The sequence below is a fragment of the Rhinatrema bivittatum genome, chromosome 8 (genome assembly GCF_901001135.1).
Source record: "Rhinatrema bivittatum chromosome 8, aRhiBiv1.1, whole genome shotgun sequence".
Classification (NCBI taxonomy): Eukaryota; Metazoa; Chordata; class Amphibia; order Gymnophiona; family Rhinatrematidae; genus Rhinatrema; species Rhinatrema bivittatum.
In genome coordinates, this window is record NC_042622.1 from 110,547,123 (window position 1) to 110,566,474 (window position 19,352).

Below are 19,352 nucleotides of genomic sequence, written 5' to 3' on the forward strand. Positions count from 1 at the left end.
GTGACGTCACGACGTTTGGCGTCACGGCATGTGACGTCACGTCTTGAGCAGCCAATTGAATGCACAGGGGCCGCTTTCCCCCGTGCTGGCATCTATCTTCCCCGGGAGGCAGAGGGGAGCCACGATACCTTCTTCAGATGGCCGGACGGCTGCAAAAAAAGTAAGTTTAGGCAGGAGAAGTCCGATTGGGGATGCTTCGCCGTGAAGCGGCGAAGCGACTTACTTTTTGCTTTTGCTTTTGGTTTTTTTCGCTTTTTTTTTTTTTTTGCTTCGCCGCTGTCAGTCTCCCCTCCTCCCGGAGCAAGGCTGCTTTTCGCGCCCGGCTCCGGGAGGAGGGGAGAAGTGACAGCGGCGAAGCGACTTACTTTTTGCTTTTGCTTTTGGTTTTTTTTGCTTTTTTTTTTGCTTCGCTGCTGTCAGTCTCCCCTCCTCCCGGAGCAAGGCTGCTTTTCGCGCCCTGCTTCGGGAGGAGGGGAGGGGGGATTGGCAGTCCCGACTTCCTGGTATCTGTCATTTCAAATGACATTTGAAATGACAGATACCAGCGTGGCGTGAAGCGTTAGGCCCGCGCACCCAGGATACTGTATAGGCGCTCTATCCAGTAAAATGGGTTGCGCGGGCCTAAGGCTTCACGGGCCCTTCTTAGACGCGGTTTACATTTACATAAAATTAGTGTTCAGGATCGAGCGGTAGGTGTGCTGCACTGTGCGTGCGGCAACCGCGGGTGCCGCAGGCACTAACGCAGCTCTTCCTACCGCTCGGTACTGGATAGACCTGATAGCAACCTAAAACTTAACTAGGAACTGATCAAAATTGAGATGAAGGCAGCAGTCCAGAAGCAAGAGGGGGGCTTCCCAGTCTTTGCATCGAGTGTCACATGTATGATTTTTTACCCACCGGTGAGAAGTTGTACATGTGCATGCGACACAAAGAGCTCCTGGCTCTCAGAGAACGAGTCCGATCTCTGGAGTCTAGAGTGGCAGACCTGGAGGAGCTGAGGCAGACAGAGAGGTATATAGATGAGACCTTCAGGGACATAGTAGCCAAGTCCCAACTTCAGATTGACTGCCCTGGTGCTGCCTTGGAAGAAGAACGTCTCATGATTGGAGAGCATCAACCTGGTGTAGCAGGAAAGGATCCTGTAGCAAGGACCTGCTCTCCAGGTGATGCACTGTCCTTTCGTACCGAGGACATCTCCCCAAGGCCTACTGCCCAGGAGGGAAGGGTTAGGTCGGCCGTCATAGTTGGTGATTCGATTATTAGGAATATAGACAGCTGGTGGGCGTGAGGATCGCCTGGTAACATGCCTACCTGGTGCAAAGATGGCGGACCTCACGCGTCAGCTAGATAAGATTTTAGACAGTGCTGGGGAGGAGCCGGCTGTCATACTACATGTAGGCACCAATGACATAGGAAAATGTGGGAGGGAGGTTCTGGAAGCCAAATTTAGGCTCTTAGGTAGAAATCTTAAATCCAGAGTCTCCAGGGTAGCATTCTCTGAAATGCTCCCTGTTCCACGCACAGCTCACCAGAGGCAGGCAGAGCTCCGGAGTCTCAATGCGTGGATGAGACGATGGGGCAAGGAAGAGGGATTCAGTTTTGTTAGGAACTGGGGAACCTTTTGGGGAAGGGGGAGTCTCTTCCGAAGGGATGGGCTCCACCTTAACCAGGGTGGAACCAGACTGCTGGCGCTAACCTTTAAAAAGGAGAGAGAGCAGCTTTTAAACTAGAACAAAGGGGAAAGCCGGCAGTCGCTCAGCAGCACATGGTTCGGAGAGAGGTATCTTCAAAGGATACTAATGATGCATTAGAATTAGGGCATCCCAACATTGAGGTTCCAATAATAAGAAAAGTAGTCCAAGTGCCTGTAACTAAAAACTCACCTGAGCTAAAAAAATTCTAACTTATCCCTATCAATTAAAAAGCAGAATGAAAATACAAACAAAAAACAAACTTTGAAATGTTTGTATGCTAATGCCAGAAGTCTAAGAAGTAAGATGGGAGAATTAGAATGTATAGCAGTGAATGATGACATAGAATTAATTGGCATCTCAGAGACATGGTGGAAGGAGGACAATCAATGGGACAGTGCTATACCGGGTACAAATTATATCGCAATGACAGAGAGGAGCACCCGGGAGGCGGTGTGGTGCTTTATGTCCGGGAAGGCATAGAGTCCAACAGGATAAACATCCTGCAAGAGACTAAATGCCCAATTGAATCTTTATGGGTAGAAATCCCTTGTGTGTCGGGGAAGACTATAGTGATAGGAGTATATTACCGTCCACCTGGTCAAGATGGTGAGTTTGACAGTGAAATGCTAAGAGAGATTAGGGAAGCTAACCAAATTGGTAGTGCAGTAATAATGGGACACTACAATTACCACAATATTGACTGGGTAAATGTATTATTGGGACACGCTAGAGAGATAACGTTCCTGGATGGAATAAATGATAGCTTTATGGAGCAATTGGTTCAGGAACCGACGAGAGGGAGCAATTGTAGATCTAATTCTCAGTGGAGAACAGGACTTGGTGAGAGAGGTAATGGTGGTGGGGCCGCTTGGCAATAGTGATCATAATATGATCAAATTTGATTTAATGACTGGAAGGGGGACAGTAAGCAAATCCACGGCTCTCGTGCTAAACTTTCAAAAGGGAAACTTTGATAAAATGAGAAAAATAGAAAAAAACTGAAAGGAGCAGCTACAAAAGTAAAAAGTGTGCAAGAGGCGTGGTAATTGTTAAAAAATACCATCCTAGAAGCACAATCCAGATGTATTCCACACATTAAGAAAGGTGGAAAGAAGGCAAAATGATTACCAACATGGTTAAAAGGGGAGGTGAAAGAAGCTATTTTAGCCAAAAGATCTTCATTAAAAAATTGGAAGAAGGATCCAACAGAAGAAAATAGGATAATGCATAAACGTTGGCAAGTTAAATGTAAGACATTGATAAGGCAGGCTAAGAGAGAATTTGAAAAGAAGTTGGCTGTAGAGGCAGAAACTCACAGTAAAAACGTTTTTAAATATATCCGAAGCAGAAAGCCTGTGAGGGAGTCAGTTGGACTGTTAGGTGATCGAGGGGTTAAAGGGGCACTTAGAGAAGATAAGGCCATCGCGGAAAGAGTAAATGATTTCTTTGCTTCGGTGTTTACTGAAGAGGATGTTGGGGAGGTACCCGTACTGGAGAAAGGTTTTCATGGGTAATGATTCAGATGGACTGAACCAAATCACGGTGAACCTAGAAGATGTGGTAGACCTGATTGAAAAACTTAAGAGTAGTAAATCTCCGGGACCGGATGGTATACACCCGAGTTCTGAAGGAACTAAAAAATGAAATTTCAGACCTATTAGTAAAAATTTGAAACCTATCATTAAAATTATCCATTGTACCTGAAGACTGGAGGATAGCTAATGTAACCCCCATATTTAAAAAGGTCACCAGGGGAGATCCAGGAAACTACAGACCAGTTAGCCTGACTTCAGTGCCAGGAAAAATAGTGGAAAATGTTCTAAACATCAAAATCACAGAACATATAGAAAGACATGGTTTAATGGAACAAAGTCAGCATGGCTTTACCCAAGGCAAGTCTTGCCTCACAAATCTGCTTCACTTTTTTGAAGGAGTTAATAAACATGTGGATAAAGGTGAACCTGTAGGTGTAGTGTACTTGGATTTTCAAAAGGCGTTTGACAAAGTTCCTCATGAGAGGCTTCTAGGAAAAATAAAAAGTCATGGGATAGGTGGCGATGTCCTTTCGTGGATTACAAACTGGCTAAAAGACAGGAAACAGAGAGTAGGATAAAATGGACAATTTTCTCAGTGGAAGGGAGTGGGTAGTGGAGTGCCTCAGGGATCTGTATTGGGACCATTCCTTTTCAATATATTTATAAATGATCTGGAAAGAAATACGACAAGTGAGGTAATCAAATTTGCAGATGATACAAAACTGTTCAGAGTAGTTAAATCACAAGCAGATTGTGATAAATTGCAGGAAGACCTTGTGAGGTTGGAAAATTGGGCATCAAAATGGCAGATGAAATTTAATGTGGATAAGTGCAAGGTGATGCATATAGGGAAAAATAACCCATGCTATAGTTACACAATGTTAGATTCCATTTTAGGTGCTACTACCCAGGAAAGAGATCTAGGCGTCATAGTGGATAACACATTGAAATTGTCAGTTCAGTGTGCTGCGGCAGTCAAAAAAGCAAACAGAATGTTGGGAATTATTAGAACGGGAATGGTGAATAAAACGGAAAATGTCATAATGCCTCTGTATCGCTCCATGGTGAGACTGCACCTTGAATACTGTGTACAATTCTGGTTGCCGAATCTCAAAAAAGATATAATTGCGATGAAGAAGGAACAGAGAAGGGCAACCAAAATGATAAGGGGAATGGAACAGCTCCCCTATGAGGAAAGACTAAACAGGTTAGGACTTTTCAGTTTGGAGAAGAGATGGCTGAGGGGCGATATGATAGAGGTGTTTAAAATCATGAGAGGTCTAGAACGGGTAGATGTGAATCGGTTTTTTACTCTTTCAGATAATAGAAAGACTAGGGGGCACTTCATGAAGTTAGCATGGGGCACATTTAAAACTAATCGGAGAAAGTTCTTTTTCACTCAACGCACAATTAAACTCTGGAATTTGTTGCCAGAGGATGTGATTAGTGCAGTTAGTATAGCTGTGTTTAAAAAAAGGATTGGATAAGTTCTTGGAGGAGAAGTCCATTACCTGCTATTAATTAAGTTGACGTAGATAATAACCACCGCTATTACTAGCAACGGTAACATGGAATAGACTTAGTTTTTGGGTACTTGCCAGGTTCTTATGGCCTGGATTGGCCACTGTTGGAAATAGGATACTGGGCTTGATGGACCCTTGGTCTGACCCAGTATGGCATGTTCTTATGTTCTCCCCCCACAGCCGGAGACTGCCTGGAACAAGACTGGGAAGCGTCGAGACAAAGTAAGGTAGAAATCTAATTAAAAGTCTCCTGTCCCTGAAGCTCGAGGAGTCGCACAGGTCGCCAGCCGGGACCAGTGCCACAGGGTTGATATGCCCTAGCAGGGCTAGACCCCGGTTAGATCCGAGGGTCCTTCCATGTGGTGACCCTCCGAGGTGGTCACCATATTGTCCACATGGTTGCCGTCACCATTTTGATCTGTTCGCCGTCCCGATCCGTGCGCACAGAGGCGAGCCGTGCACACAAATCCCTTGTGCGCACAGACTCTGTTATACACTTTCCTGCCATGGCCCCTATTGGGCGCAATCATCCACAAGATAGAACACCACGGGGGACCAGTACTTCTAGTGGTCCCAGACTGGCCAAGAAGACCATGGTATGCAGACATGCGAAGACTGCTGACAGGGAGCCCCCTCCCTCTACCTCCACACAGCGACCTGCTCCAACAAGGACCGATCCTCCACGAGTATCCAGCTCAATTCTCTCGTACAGTCTGGCCATTGAGAGGACTCGCCTGAGGAAGAGCGGATACTCGGGGGCAGTAATTGACACCCTACGCCAAGCACACAAGTTCTCCACATTCCTAACATACATAAGGATTTGGAGAGTATTCGAAGCCTGGTGCGAGGACCACAACATCGTTCCATGCTCAGTCAAATTTCCGGTGGTTTTGAAATTCCTGCAGAACGAGCTACAGAAGGGATTGTCTCTGAACTCCATCAGGGTACAGGTGGCCGCATTGTCATGCTACGGAACCAAGAGAGAGAGCAGCAGCATAGCCTCTCACCCCGATGTCTCCCGCTTTCTGAAAGGAGTCAAGCAGATCCGACCACCCCTAAGGTGGCCGGTGCCTCTTTGGAACCTCAACCTGGTCCTGGATTTCTTAGCAGGAGCCTCTTTCAGACCTCTTTGCGGCCTGTTTCTCTGACTATTAACTCTGTAGACAGCCTTCCTGGTGGCAGTCTCTTCGGCTCTTCATATCTCCTAGCTACAAGCGCTGTCCTGTCGGGAGCCATTCCTCAGACTTACCCCGGGAACCATCCAATTACGCACAGTTCCGTCGTTCCTCCCCAAAGTGGTGTCTCACTTCCATCTCAACCAAACCATCTCGCTACCATCGCCAGATGAGCATAAGAATTCGGAAGAGTCTCGCAGTCTATGCCGTCTCAACATCAGCAGACTCCTAGTCCAATACCTGGAAAGATCGGAATCTGTATGAAAGACAGACCATCTATTCGTCCTTCACAGCGGGAAGAAGCAAGGGGAAGCGGCCTCGTGAGCAACCATAGCCCGCTGGATCAAAGAAGTCATCAAGGCGGCCTACGTAGAAGCAGGCAACCCACCACCTTTACAAGCCAAGGCCCATTCCACTAGAGCCCAGGCTGTGTCCTGGGCGGGAAACCAAGATGCTGTCACCCGCCAAGATCGGTCGGGCGGCGACATGGTCCTCCATCCACACCTTCTCCAAGTTTTACCGCATGGACATTCAGGCTCGAGAGAAACATAGAAATGACGGCAGAAGAAGACCAAACGACCCATTCAGTCTGCCCAGCAAGCTTCGCACTTTTTTTTTTCTCTCATACTTATCTGTTTCTCTTGGCTCTTAGTAACCTTTTCGTTCTATTTCCCTTCCACCCCCACCATTAATGTAGAGAGCAGTGTTGGAACTGCATCTAAGTGAAATATCTAGCTTAATTAGTTAGGGGTAGTAACCGCCGTAATAAGCAAGCTACATCCATGCTTATTTGTTTACCCAAACTATGTAATTCAGTCCTTGTTGATTGTTGTTTGTATATAGATCCACTTTTCTTCATTCCCCCTGCCGTTGAAGCAGAGAGTTATGCTGGATATGCGTGAAGTAGCGGTCTTTCTCCCTTGCCGTTGAAGCAGAGAGCTATGCTGGATATGCGTGAAGTATCAGGCTTATTTGGTTTGGGGTAGTAACCGCCGTAACAAGCAAGCTACTCCCCGCTTTTTTGTGAATGCAAATCCTTTTTTCCACATTTCCTCTTGCCGTTGAAGCTTAGAGCAACGTTGGGCACTTAGAGCAATGTTGGAGTCGCATTAACTGTGTGTATGTTTATTGAATAAGGGTATTATCTCCAGGTAGTAGCCGTCATTCCCGTGAGCCACCCACTCTTCATTCACGTCCTCTAGACTTTATGGATCCACAGTGTTTATCCCACGCCCCTTTGAAGTCCTTCACAGTTCTGGTCTTCACCACTTCCTCCGGAAGGGCATTCCAGGCATCCACCACCCTCTCCGTGAAGAAATACTTCCTGACATTGGTTCTGAGTCTTCTTCCCTGGAGCTTCAAATCGTGACCTCTGGTTCTGTTGATTTTTTTCCGATGGAAAAGGTATGTCGTTGTCTTTGGATCATTAAAACCTTTCAAGTATCTGAAAGTCTGTATCAGATCACCTCTGCGCCTCCTTTCCTCCAAGGTGTACATATTTAGATTCTTCAATCTCTCCTCATAAGTCATTCGATGAAGACCCTCCACCTCTTTGGTCGCCCTTCTCTGGACCGCCTCCATCTTGTCTCTGTCTCTTTGGAGATACGGTCTCCAGAACTGAACACAGTACTCCAGGTGAGGCCTCACCAAGGACCTGTACAAGGGGATAATTACTTCCCTTTTCTTACTTGATATTCCTCTCTCTATGCAGCCCAGCATTCTTCTGGCTTTAGCTATCGCCTTGTCACATTGTTTCGCCAACTTCAGATCTATATATACCTATCCCAACCATCATCTTGATCACTAATACTTCTTAATAAGTTTATGCATAATTAATCCCTTTTGTCTCATGCTAACTTGTTATACTCTGCTTTTGCCGAGATGTTATAAATATATATATTCTCTCCTTGTATAATGTTATAATCTATATGTTATAACTGTTCTCTGTATAAATTTGTTTCACTGTTACACTGTAAACCGGAATGAAGGCACTCTGCTATATTTCGGTATAAAAAAGAATATAAATAAATAAATAAATAAAATAAATCACCCCAAGGTCTCTCTCCTGCTCCGTGCACATCAGCCTTTCTCCCCCCTCGACTACAGTTCATTCGGATTTCCACTCCCCATATGCATGACTCTGCACTTCTTGGCATTGAATCTCATACCTTCGACCACTCTTCCAGCTTCCTTAAATCCCGTCTCATTCTCTCCACTCCTTCCGGCATGTCCACTCTGTTGCAGATCTTAGTGTCATCCGCAAAAAGACAAACCTTACCTTCTATCCCGTCCGCAATGTTGCTCACAAAGATATTGAACAGGACTGGTCCCAACACCGATCCTTGCAGTACACCACTTAAAACCGCTCTCTCTTCAGAGAGAGTTCAATTTACCATCACACATTGTCTTCTGTCCATCAACCAGTTTGCAATCCAGGCCACCACCTCTGCACTCACTCCTAAGCTTCTCATTTTATTCACCAGTCTCCTATGCGGGACCGTATCAAAAACTTTGCTGAAATCCAAGTAGATGACATTGAGTGCTCTTCCTTGATCCAATCCTTGGTTAGCCAGTCAAAAAAGTCAATCAGATTTGTCTGACAGGATCTTCCCCTGGTGAATCCATGCTGCCTTTGGTCCAGCAATTCTCCTGACTGTAGATAGTTCACTATTCTCTCTTTCAACAGTAACTCCATTACTTTTCCCACCACCGAAGTGAGGCTAACCGGTCTGTAGTTACCAGCTTCTTCTCTGTTCCCACTCTTGTGAAGCGGGACCACCACCGCTCTTCTCCAATCACTCCGCACCACTCCCATTTCTAGGGATCTATTGAACAGGTCACACAGCGGACCCACAAGCACATCTCTGAGCTCCCTCAGTATCCTGGGATGAACCTCATCAGGCCCCATGGCTTTGTCCACTTTGTTTCCCCAGCTCTTCCCATACATTTTCTACTGTAAATGGGGTTACATCTACTCCACTCCCCTCCAGTTTCTTGTTAACTAGCAATGGTCCTTCTCCACGGTCCTGTTTAGTGAACACAGAACTGAAGTATTCGTTTAATATTTCTGCCATTTCTTCGTCTCTCTCCACACAGTGATCCTTTCCACCTTTCAATTTCACTGTACCACTCTGAACTTTTCTCTTTTCACTGATATATCTGAAAAATGTTTTGTCACCTCTCTTTACTTCCTTGGCAATCCTCTCTTCTGCTTGACTTTTTGCTGTCTTGATTAATTTCTTCATCTCCCTCAGTTCTACCAGATATTCTTCTTTGTGCTCCTCCCTTTGGGATCGTTTATATTTCTTGAACGCTGTTCTTTTGGCCTTTATTTTGTCAGCCACCTCCTTTGAGAACCAGATAGGTTTCATTTTTCTTTTGCTCTTCTTTACTTTTCTAACATATAGATTAGTTGCCTTGGTAACTGCTCCTTTTAGATTGGTCCACTGTTGATCCACACCTCTCTCGTTCTCCCAGCCTTTTAGTTCTTCTTCCAGGTACTTCCCCATTTCATCAAAGTCCATGTTTTTGAACTGCAAAACTTGGGTCTTTGTGCTTCTTTTCCGTATCCTTTTTCTGATATTAAACCATACCATTTGATGATCACTGCTGCTGAGGTGGGCGCCCACCAGGACATCAGAGACATTTGCAAGGGCAGTACTAAGTGGATCACGGGCAGCCTCCCACCTGGTTCAGGAGTAGCTTTTATACATCCCATTGGTCCTGAGTCCATCTGCTACACGCTAGGAAATGGAGAAATTACTTACCTGATAATTTCGCTTTCCATAGTGTAGATAGATGGACTCAGCATCCCACCCACGGCTGCTGTTATTCATGGAATTCTTGAGGGACATCACCAACAGCGAGTGATTTACAGGTAAGCCACGCTTTCCTCCAACTAGAACACCCATCCTACCGGGTGTCAAAGTTTCTCGATTGAGAGCACTGGCGGTCTCCAGCTATAACCAATTCAACCAGTTCAAGTTGAAGAGCTGCACTTCCTGCAGGGGTATATGTACTGGGGCTGATGTCAGATTGAAATCTGATCCATCTCCAACTGCTATCAGGAGTACACTATACCCATTGGTCCTGAGTCCATCTGGCTACACTAAGGAAAATGAAATTATCAGGTAAGTTATTTCTCCAATTCCCATGGCTACATCAGTCTCGTTCTACTATAAGGACGGTTATGGACTATTATAATAGAATACATGACTAGATTTGCAAGAAAGAGCCTTGTTACTGCCTTCTAATCACAGTTCTCAAAATGATTTTTGAATCCATTATTTTGTGAGTATCTCTGATGTATACTTAGAAGCAGCAGCTTGTTTCCAGAGCACCTAGGTGAAGTTATTAAAGATATATGTCAATGTTTGAAAGCATTCAAAGGAGAAATGTCTTGAAATGCATTATGAAAGGGAACATGTTAGAGGAAGATGATGAAAAGTTGGTAACTTATTGGCCAAATTAGAGGAAATCTTCATAAAGAGTAAGAGTTGAAAACTCAAACCTTGACACTGGTCACCATCTTTTCTGGCCTTTAGATTCTTATGCAGTTAGCTGGTTTGCTTTTGCTGTTCTGTGAGGAATAAAGAAATGCAAAGTTCTTCTGTCTTATATATGCATTCACCCTCCTTTCACACAAATATAAAGCATGATGACAGATACAGGCTTCAAGGCACTTCTAGCCTTCCCATTTTCTCTTCTTGTTGCAATATTACAACCCTTATTATTTCTGGCTTTATCTTCCCTTCTTTGCAACTAGGTATCCTCTGTGTTTATCCCAGACTTCCTTAAAATCTGTTACTGGTTTTGCCTCTACCACATTCATTTGTAAGCTGTTCCATACAACCACCACCCTGCCTATGAAAAATGCAAATTGCATGACCATATCATACTTGTTCTAAACAAGCTACATTGGCTACCCATGACATATAGAACAAAATCCAAAACTGACTTACAAGACTGTAAGAGGAGATGGACTTATCTACCTGACTGAAAGATTCTCCTCATACATGCTTTCCAGGACCTTGAGGTGCACATTTCTTTGTGAATCATATTGTGATATTGCTGCCATTTAAACTATTTACACCTTTTAATGTGAAGCTACAAATGACCTGCTTGTAAGCTAAATTTCTACATTTTAATATTGAATCTCATATTCAATAAATCCAGGTAATATAAATATTTCCTTATGTTTCTCCTCAGTCTACCCTCTTTTAACATTATATCATGACTGTTTGTTCTATAACTTCTTTTCCATGGAAAATACATGCTTCTTGAGCATTTTATATCTTTGACATAGGGCGGGGTGGCCAGCTCTGATCCTCAAGAGTCACAAACAGGCCTGATCTTCAGGATATCCATCATGAATATGCATGAGATAGATTTGCATACAATGGGGGCCAGATACTCAGCCACTTAGCCAGATAAGTTCTAAGTTATTCAGCTAAGTGGTACTGAATGTCGTCCTCAGTATGTGTACCATGTATTTCATAATCTCATTTAATAACAGTAAAATCATGGGGCCCATCAGAAAATAAAATCATAAATATCAATATTATTGATAGTTTTCAGTTTTAATGCTGTTAATTTGATGCTTCCCAAACTTTCAGATTATAGTCCAACTGGAGCTCTGGAAACATGAAAAGGAAAGTTGAACACAGGGAGAACAGGCTCACCTTCATATTGAAGATGGTACTGGATAATGATAAATACAACTGGAGTGGATACTCTTCTTTACAGGTAAACATATCAAGAAACATCCTTCTGACTAGCCAGCAGTTTCATTAACTTGTACGTTTTTTGTGATTCAGGGTATATGGGCTGCAGGCAAATGATACACAAGGGAAAATATACACTCGGAGAGCTTTAACGGCAGTGTCCAAGGCAGTGGGTGGAGTAGTAGTCCTCCCTGACTCTGAGAAGATTGAACAGTGACTCAGGCAAGAATGGCTGGAGCCAGCAGATCCAGGAATGGCATGGGAGACATCTAGAAATACAGCTGTATTGCTGGATCAGGATCCACAGAGCCAGACATGGAGCAGGAACAAGACCAGATAAGAAGTTCCAGAGACTATATACCGGGAATCTCTTGTGTTAGCAAGGATTGGTCTTGGTTGCATTATTTATGTACTTCCACCAATTAGGGCATGCCCTGTGCTGACCCAATGAGGCCTACAAGAGGCATGTCTTAACTCCCTGACATCCAGAGGGTAAAAGTCCCCTAACCTCTCCTTTATTCTGGGTCTTTTCTGCAGCTTTCTGTCTTCTAAGCTCTCCAATTCAAGCGTTATCAACCTAAGATCCTTTTCTCCTGTTGGTCTCAGGGCCCAGTTTATCTGAGTGTACCTGTTGGAAGCGTCTATGCAGACTTCTGCCTGCATGTTATGAATCAGCCCCAACTGCGGTCTTCTGAATTATGCCCCTCTAATTCAATGGATAATGGCAGTTATCTTGAATATATCTTAAGTCCAGAATCTGCTTCTTTATGAACAAATGTTGACCTTCTAGGCTGCAGGGAAAGTGTTTGCTGGCCTAAGACCTGTAAGATTTTTAACAGGCCACATGGAAAATTAAATGGCTCGGAGGCTTGCTGGCACCTGTACCCTAAATATCACCGGATTTATCTGTTTGTAGAGAACAAAAGACCCTATGAATCTATTTTAGCTTGATAGCTTGATAGCTTGATCTATATGTGTCTGGTCAAGACCCAAATCTGATCTCTCACTGCAAATTAAAGGCTCTTTTATTGCCTTCTATTTGCATGTCTCTTTTGACATTCTTTGGCCCCTTTCAGGGCTTATTGCACTTGAACATGCACTTCTTGCAGACTGCTGGTCCCATTCTGTTGCAACTGGGGACCCTAGATTGTTGTGCTTCTCCTGAGAGGAATTGTGGGAGAAACATGGCATTGGCAAAAAAAGGGCAAGATCTTTGCTGAGGAATGCTTGGCGTTTTATGCAAATTCCGGCATTGGGAGAAAGATCCATTATTATCATCATCGTGTATTTATTACATGCTATTCCAGCAAGTGAGCTCAAAGGTAAATTACAAACAACAGGGCTATGGAGGACCAGCTTACAACTTACATAAACCAAAGCAAGGATTACAAAGTACAGGAGGAACAGAAACTGAAAACCATAGTTACACAAAATCAGACCGAGCACTTTTTGGAAATGGGGAGGCCATTGATCTAAATATTCAAGGGCCAAAGGCCTCAAGAAACAGCCAGGTTTTCAGTTTTTTGCAGAACATCAGGAAGTCCTGGTGTCAGCCTGACGTCCAGTGGCAAGGAGTTCCAGAGGGAAGGGACAGAGCCAGAGAAAGTTTCTTCTCCTCGTACTAGCAAGCTGCATTTTCTTGGAGGCAGGAATTACTAGGCAGGTGTTAGGCAGTGTGCGAAGAGAGGTGAGCCAAGGAGTATGCAGAGAGTTGGCTGCATGGCTAGGAGGGAGTCAAGCCTTGATTGCCTTATCTGCCAGGAGTAGAAGTTTGAAAGAGATGTGAAAGGAGATGGGGAGCCAGTGAAGGGACTTTAGGAGAGGGATAATCTGATCAAATTTGCTGGTGTTGAATAGGGATCGTGCTGCAGAGTTTTCTATAAGTTACAGCTGTCGAATTTGTTTTTCTGGTAAGCCTGTGTAAAGGAAATTACGGTAATCCAGGTGGGAGATAATTGCCTGAAAGACTGCAACATAGGTTGGATCATCCTGGAAGGGTTGACGCTGTCATAAATAGAAAAAGGCTGATTTCGTGATAGATTGCAGTTGAGCCTCAAAGGTGAGGCTAGAGTCCAGTATAATGCCAAGACTCCTGTGTGTATTAAGATTTGTGGCTCGCAGGTCAGACCCTTAAGCTGCAATACTTACCCCCTGGTGCAGCCATGACCGTGCAGGCCCAGCTCTTCTGACATAAGAAATTGCCATGTTGGGTCAGACCAAAGGTCCATCAAGCCCAGCATCCTGTTTCCAACAGAGGCCAAACCAGGCCACAAGAACCTGGCAATTACCCAAACACCAAGAAGATCCCATGCTACTGATGCAATTAATAGCAGTGGCTATTCCCTAAGTAAACTTGATTAATAGCAGTTAATGGACTTCTCCAAGAACCTTATCCAAAACCTTTTTTGAACCAAGCTACACTAATTTGCATTTAACCACATCCTCTGGCAACAAATTCCAGAGCTTAATTGTGCGTTGAGTGAAAAAGAATTTTCTCCGATTAGTCTTAAATGTGCTACTTGCTGACTTCATGCTCCGACTCCTCGCTGTGATTTCCTTAGGCACACATGTGTGGTGCACAGCACCTCTTAAAGGGTTGGCGGCAGGAAAAGACCCGTGGTACCTTTTGGATGACAACAGCAGCCCAGTCCTATATAAGCGCTCCACGGACCTTCCTGCTCTGCCTCAGCAATATTTCTCCTGCCTTTTTGCAGTGCGTATTGCCTTGAGTTCCTGATTTTTCATCCTGCCTCTGCCTCGGCCTGCTTTCCTTTTCCAAGCTTTGCTTGTCCTTCTGTCTCATCCAGAGTCTTCAGTGTATATTCGTCTATCCCTGGCCTGACTCTCCAGATCTTGCCCTCTTGCCTGGACCTGACCATGATTGCCTGAAACCTGGACTTGACCTCTTGCCAGATCAGTCCGATTTCCTACTGCTTGAATCTGACCATGATTGTTTGCTGCCTGGACCTGACCTCTGGCCTAGACTTGATCATTCTTGTTAGCTGTCTGCCTCGACCTTGGCCTGTCTCAGACTCCATTAGCCTGCTGCCTGTCTTGACTCCAGCATGCCATTGGACTCTTGTTCTCTTCACTGCCCTAGGGGAACCACTTAAGTCCTCAGCTGCCAGAACCAAAGAGCTCAACTTGCAGGGAAGGTAGCTGGGATAGGTGAAGCTCTAGACTGTCCTGCTTGTAGGGTTCGCCTATGAGATGGCGTCAACTATGCCGCAGCACAAAGGACTCACACCCACGCTCCCCTTCACAATGTGTGAGGGTCAGAGCGGATCTGTGAATGGAGGTGAGAATGGTCTGATTTTCCAATCCACAATACTTCTGTTTTTTGGGAGGCTGAGTTTGTTTATTGCAGTGAAGACAACTTGCAAACTGCTTGTGGCAGAGGTATAGGTTAGCAATATCTTGGTCAGAATTAGTGCTTCGGGGATACAGTAGTTGGATGTGATCTGGATAGGTATGGAAAGGGATATGGTGTGTCAGGATTATCTTACCAAACGGGATCATATAGATGTTGAAAACATTAGTGAATAAAATGGAACCTTGTGGTACACTGCAAGGGAGAGGCTAAGGAAGTGAGGTGGCCTGTCCCATAGAAATGGTTTGGGTACAGTCCTGGAGGAAGGAATTAAACCAATCTAGCACAGTTCCATAAAGAACATATGATATGCCATCTTAGGTCAGACCAAGGGACCATCAAGCCCAGTATCCTGTTTCCAACAGTGGCCAATCCAAGTTACAGTATCTGGCAAGTATCCAAACATTAAACAAATCCCATGCTACTAATGCCGGCAACAAGCAGTGACTTTTCCCTGTAGATTAACAGCAATCTATGGACTTCTCCAAGAACTTATCCAAACCTTTTTAAACCCAGCTACACTAACTGACTTAACCATATCCTCTGGCAATGAATTTCAAAGCTTAAATGTGCGTTGAGAGAAAAAGAATTTTTTTTTATTTGTTTTAAATGTGCTACTTGCTAACTTGATGGAGTCCCCCTAGGCCTTGTAAGAACATAAGAAAATGCCATACTGGGTCAGACCAAGGGTCCATCAAGCCCAGCATCCTGTTTCCAACAGTGGCCAATCCAGGCCATAAGAACCTGGCAAGTACCCAAAAACTAAGTCTAGTCCATGTTACCATTGCTAATGGCAGTGGCTATTCTCTAAGTGAACTTAATAGCAGGTAATGGACTTCTCCTCCAAGAACTTATCGAATCCTTTTTTAAACACAGCTATACTAACTGCACTAACCACATCCCTCTGGCAACAAATTCCAGAGTTTTAATTGTGCGTTGAGTAAAAAAAGAACTTTCTCCGATTAGTTTTAAATGTGCCCCATGCTAACTTCATGGAGTGCCCCCTAGTCTTTCTACTATCCGAAAGAGTAAATAACCGATTCACATCTACCCATTCTAGACCTCTCATGATTTTAAACACCTCTATTATATCCCCCCTCAGTCGTGTCTTCTCCAAGCTGAAAAGTCCTAACCTCTTTAGTCTTTCCTCATAGGGGAGTTGTTCCATTCCCCTTATCATTTTGGTAGCCCTTCTCTGTACCTTCTCCATCGCAATTATATCTTTTTTGAGATGCGGCGACCAGAATTGTACACAGTATTCAGGTGCGGTCTCACCATGGAGCGATACAGAGGCATTATGACATTTTCCGTTTTATTCACCATTCCCTTTCTAATAATTCCCAACATTCTGTTTCCTTTTTTGTCTGCCGCAGCACACTGAACCGACGATTTCAATGTGTTATCCACTATGACACCTAAATCTCTTTCTTGGGTTGTAGCACCTAATATGGAACCCAACATTGTGTAATTATAGCATGGGTTATTTTTCCCTATATGCATCACCTTGCACTTATCCACATTAAATTTCATCTGCCATTTGGATGCCCAATTTTCCAGTCTCACAAGGTCTTCCTGCAATTTATCACAATGCTTGTGATTTAACTACTCTGAACAATTTTTGTGTCATCTGAAAATTTGATTATCTCACTCGTTGTATTTCTTTCCAGATCATTTATAAATATATGAAAAGTAAGGGTCCCCAATACAGATCCCTGAGGCCACTCCACTGTCCACTCCCTTCCACTGAGAAAATTGTCCATTTAATCCTACTCTCTGTTTCCTGTCTTTTAGCCAGTTTGCAATCCACGAAAGGACCATCACCACCTATCCCATGACTTTTTACTTTTCCTAGAAGGCCCCTCATGAGGAACTTTGTCAAACGCCTTCTGAAAATCCAAGTATACTATATCTACCGGTTTCACCTTTATCCACATGTTTATTAACTCCTTCAAAAAAGTGAAGCAGATTTGTGAGGCAAGACTTGCCCTGGGTTAAAGCCATGCTGACTTTGTTCCATTAAACCATGTCTTTCTCTATGTTCTGTGATTTTGATGTTAGAACACTTTCCACTATTTTTCCTGGCACTGAAGTCAGGCTAACCGGTCTGTAGTTTCCGGATCGCCCCTGGAGCCCTTTTTTAAATATTGGGGTTACGTTTGCTATCCTCCAGTCTTCAGGTACAATGGATGATTTTAATGATAAATTACAAATTTTTACTAATAGGTCTAAAATTTCATTTTTTAGTTCCTTCAGAACTCTGGGGTGTATACCATCCGGTCCGGGTGATTTACTACTCTTCAGTTTGTCAATCAGGCCTACCGCATCTTCTAGGTTCACCATGATTTGATTCAGTCCATCTGAATCATTACCCATGAAAACCCTCTCCATTATGGGTACCTCCCCAACATCCTCTTCAGTAAACACCGAAGCAAAGAAATCATTTAATCTTTCCACGATGGCCTTATCTTCTCTAAGTGCCCCTTTAACCCCTTGATCATCTAACAGTCCAACTGACTCCCTCACAGGCTTTCTGCTTCGGATATATTTAAAAAAGTTTTACTGTGAGTTTTTGCCTCTACAGCCAACTTCTTTTCAAATTCTCTCTTAGCTTGTCTTATCAATGTCTTACATTTAACTTGCCAATGTTTATGCTTTATCCTATTTTCTTCTGTTGGATCCTTCCTTCCAATTTTTTGAATGAAGATCTTTTGGCTTAAAATAGCTTCTTTCACCTCCCCTTTTAACCATGCCGGTAATCGTTTTGCCTTCTTTCTACCTTTCTTAATGTGTGGAATACATCTGGACTGTGCTTCTAGAATGGTATTTTTAACAATGACCACGCCTCTTGGACATTTTTTACTTTTGTAGCTGCTCCTTTCAGTTTTTTTCTAACAATTTTTCTCATTTTATCAAAGTTTCCCTTTTGAAAGTTTAGCACGAGAGCCTTGGATTTGCACACTGTTCCTCTTCCAGACATTAAATCAAATTTGATCATATTATGATCACTATTGCCAAGCGGCCCCACCACCGTTACCTCTCTCACCAAGTCCTGTGCTCCACTGAGAATTAGATCTAAAATTGCTCCCTCTCTTGTCTGTTCCTGAACCAATTCCTCCATAAAGCTATCATTTATTCCATCCAGGAACGTTATCTCTCTAGCGTGACCCGATGATTCGTTTACCCAGTCAATATTGGGGTAATTGAAGTTTCCTAGGATTGTCACAGTACCACGTTCAGGAGAACACATAGACCCTGTGGGCATTGCACGATGTGCAGCCATACAGACACGGTTACATCGTTTGAACATCCTATTACTAAACGTATCTTTCAATTACGTTTTGACTCAGATTGCACTACTAAAGGTGTTGTATATGTAGTGAGATGCCAATGTCCCCTCTTGTATGTGGGTAAGACTATTAGGATGGTAAAAACACGCATGATTGAGCACTGTTCCAATATTCGGCATCAGAGAGAGGACGAACCCTTGGTAGCTCATTGGTCTCACAAAGGGCATTCCATCTCTGATCTCTTCTTCTTTGTGGTGGAGGTGGTCACCCACCCACCCCGGGGGGGTGATTTCACCGAACTACTGGGTCGAAGGGAACAGAGATGGATACATACCCTTGATACTGTTTGTCCAAAAGGCTTGAACAGAAAGATTGAGTGGTATCTGTTTGTTTGACTGATTGGATAGCCCTTTGCTCTGTAGTGATTGGTCCGTATGAATCTCGCAATGGATTACCGTTTCGCGCCTTTCTTCCTCTTTAAATGTCTGTCACCTATGAGGGCGTTCACGCTCCCTTGAATGTCATAACAAAAGGTATGTGTTTATACTGTTGTTTGAAATTTGGTAGCTTCTTTTTTTCGTTCCACTATTTGTATGTATATTTTTTTGCAGATCAAATCGAAGTTTATGGTCCCTCCCGACGCAGCCACGGCGAAACATGGGACCGTGTCGGGGGACTTCTATAAGTTACCTGTTGTTATAAGTGGAGTTGCCAGTTCAACATTTTGAAATAAATATACATTATTTGAAATACCTGGTGGAACTTAGACTTGTCCTTGCACTATTGGTCTCTGGTAATTGAAGTCTCCCATTATTACTGCACTACCAATTTGGTTAGCTTCTCTAATTTCTCTTAGCATTTCACTGTCCGTCTCACCATCTTGACCAGGTGGACGGTAGTATATCCCTATCACTATAGTCTTCCCCGACACACAAGGGATTTCTACCCATAAAGATTCAATTTTGTATTTAGTCTCATGCAGGATGTTTATCCTGTTGGACTCTATGCCATCCCGGACATAAAGCGCCACACCTCCTCCCGACTG

General features: G+C 43.8%; 1 long non-coding RNA gene across 2 annotated transcripts in view; it reads left to right on the forward strand.

The window, feature by feature from the left end:
• LOC115096417 overlaps nt 1-19,109 on the forward strand; it is a 50,368-nt gene extending 31,259 nt beyond the window's left edge. The window contains exons 3-4 of one of the 2 annotated variants that reach the window (XR_003858065.1): nt 11,543-11,672; nt 11,744-13,847. This is a non-coding gene — a long non-coding RNA (uncharacterized LOC115096417). Of the gene's footprint in view, nt 1-11,542; nt 11,673-11,743; nt 13,848-18,918 lie in introns of those variants that run through there. The other variant, XR_003858064.1, reaches the window with a different exon arrangement.
• Nucleotides 19,110-19,352: the final 243 nt, after the last annotated feature.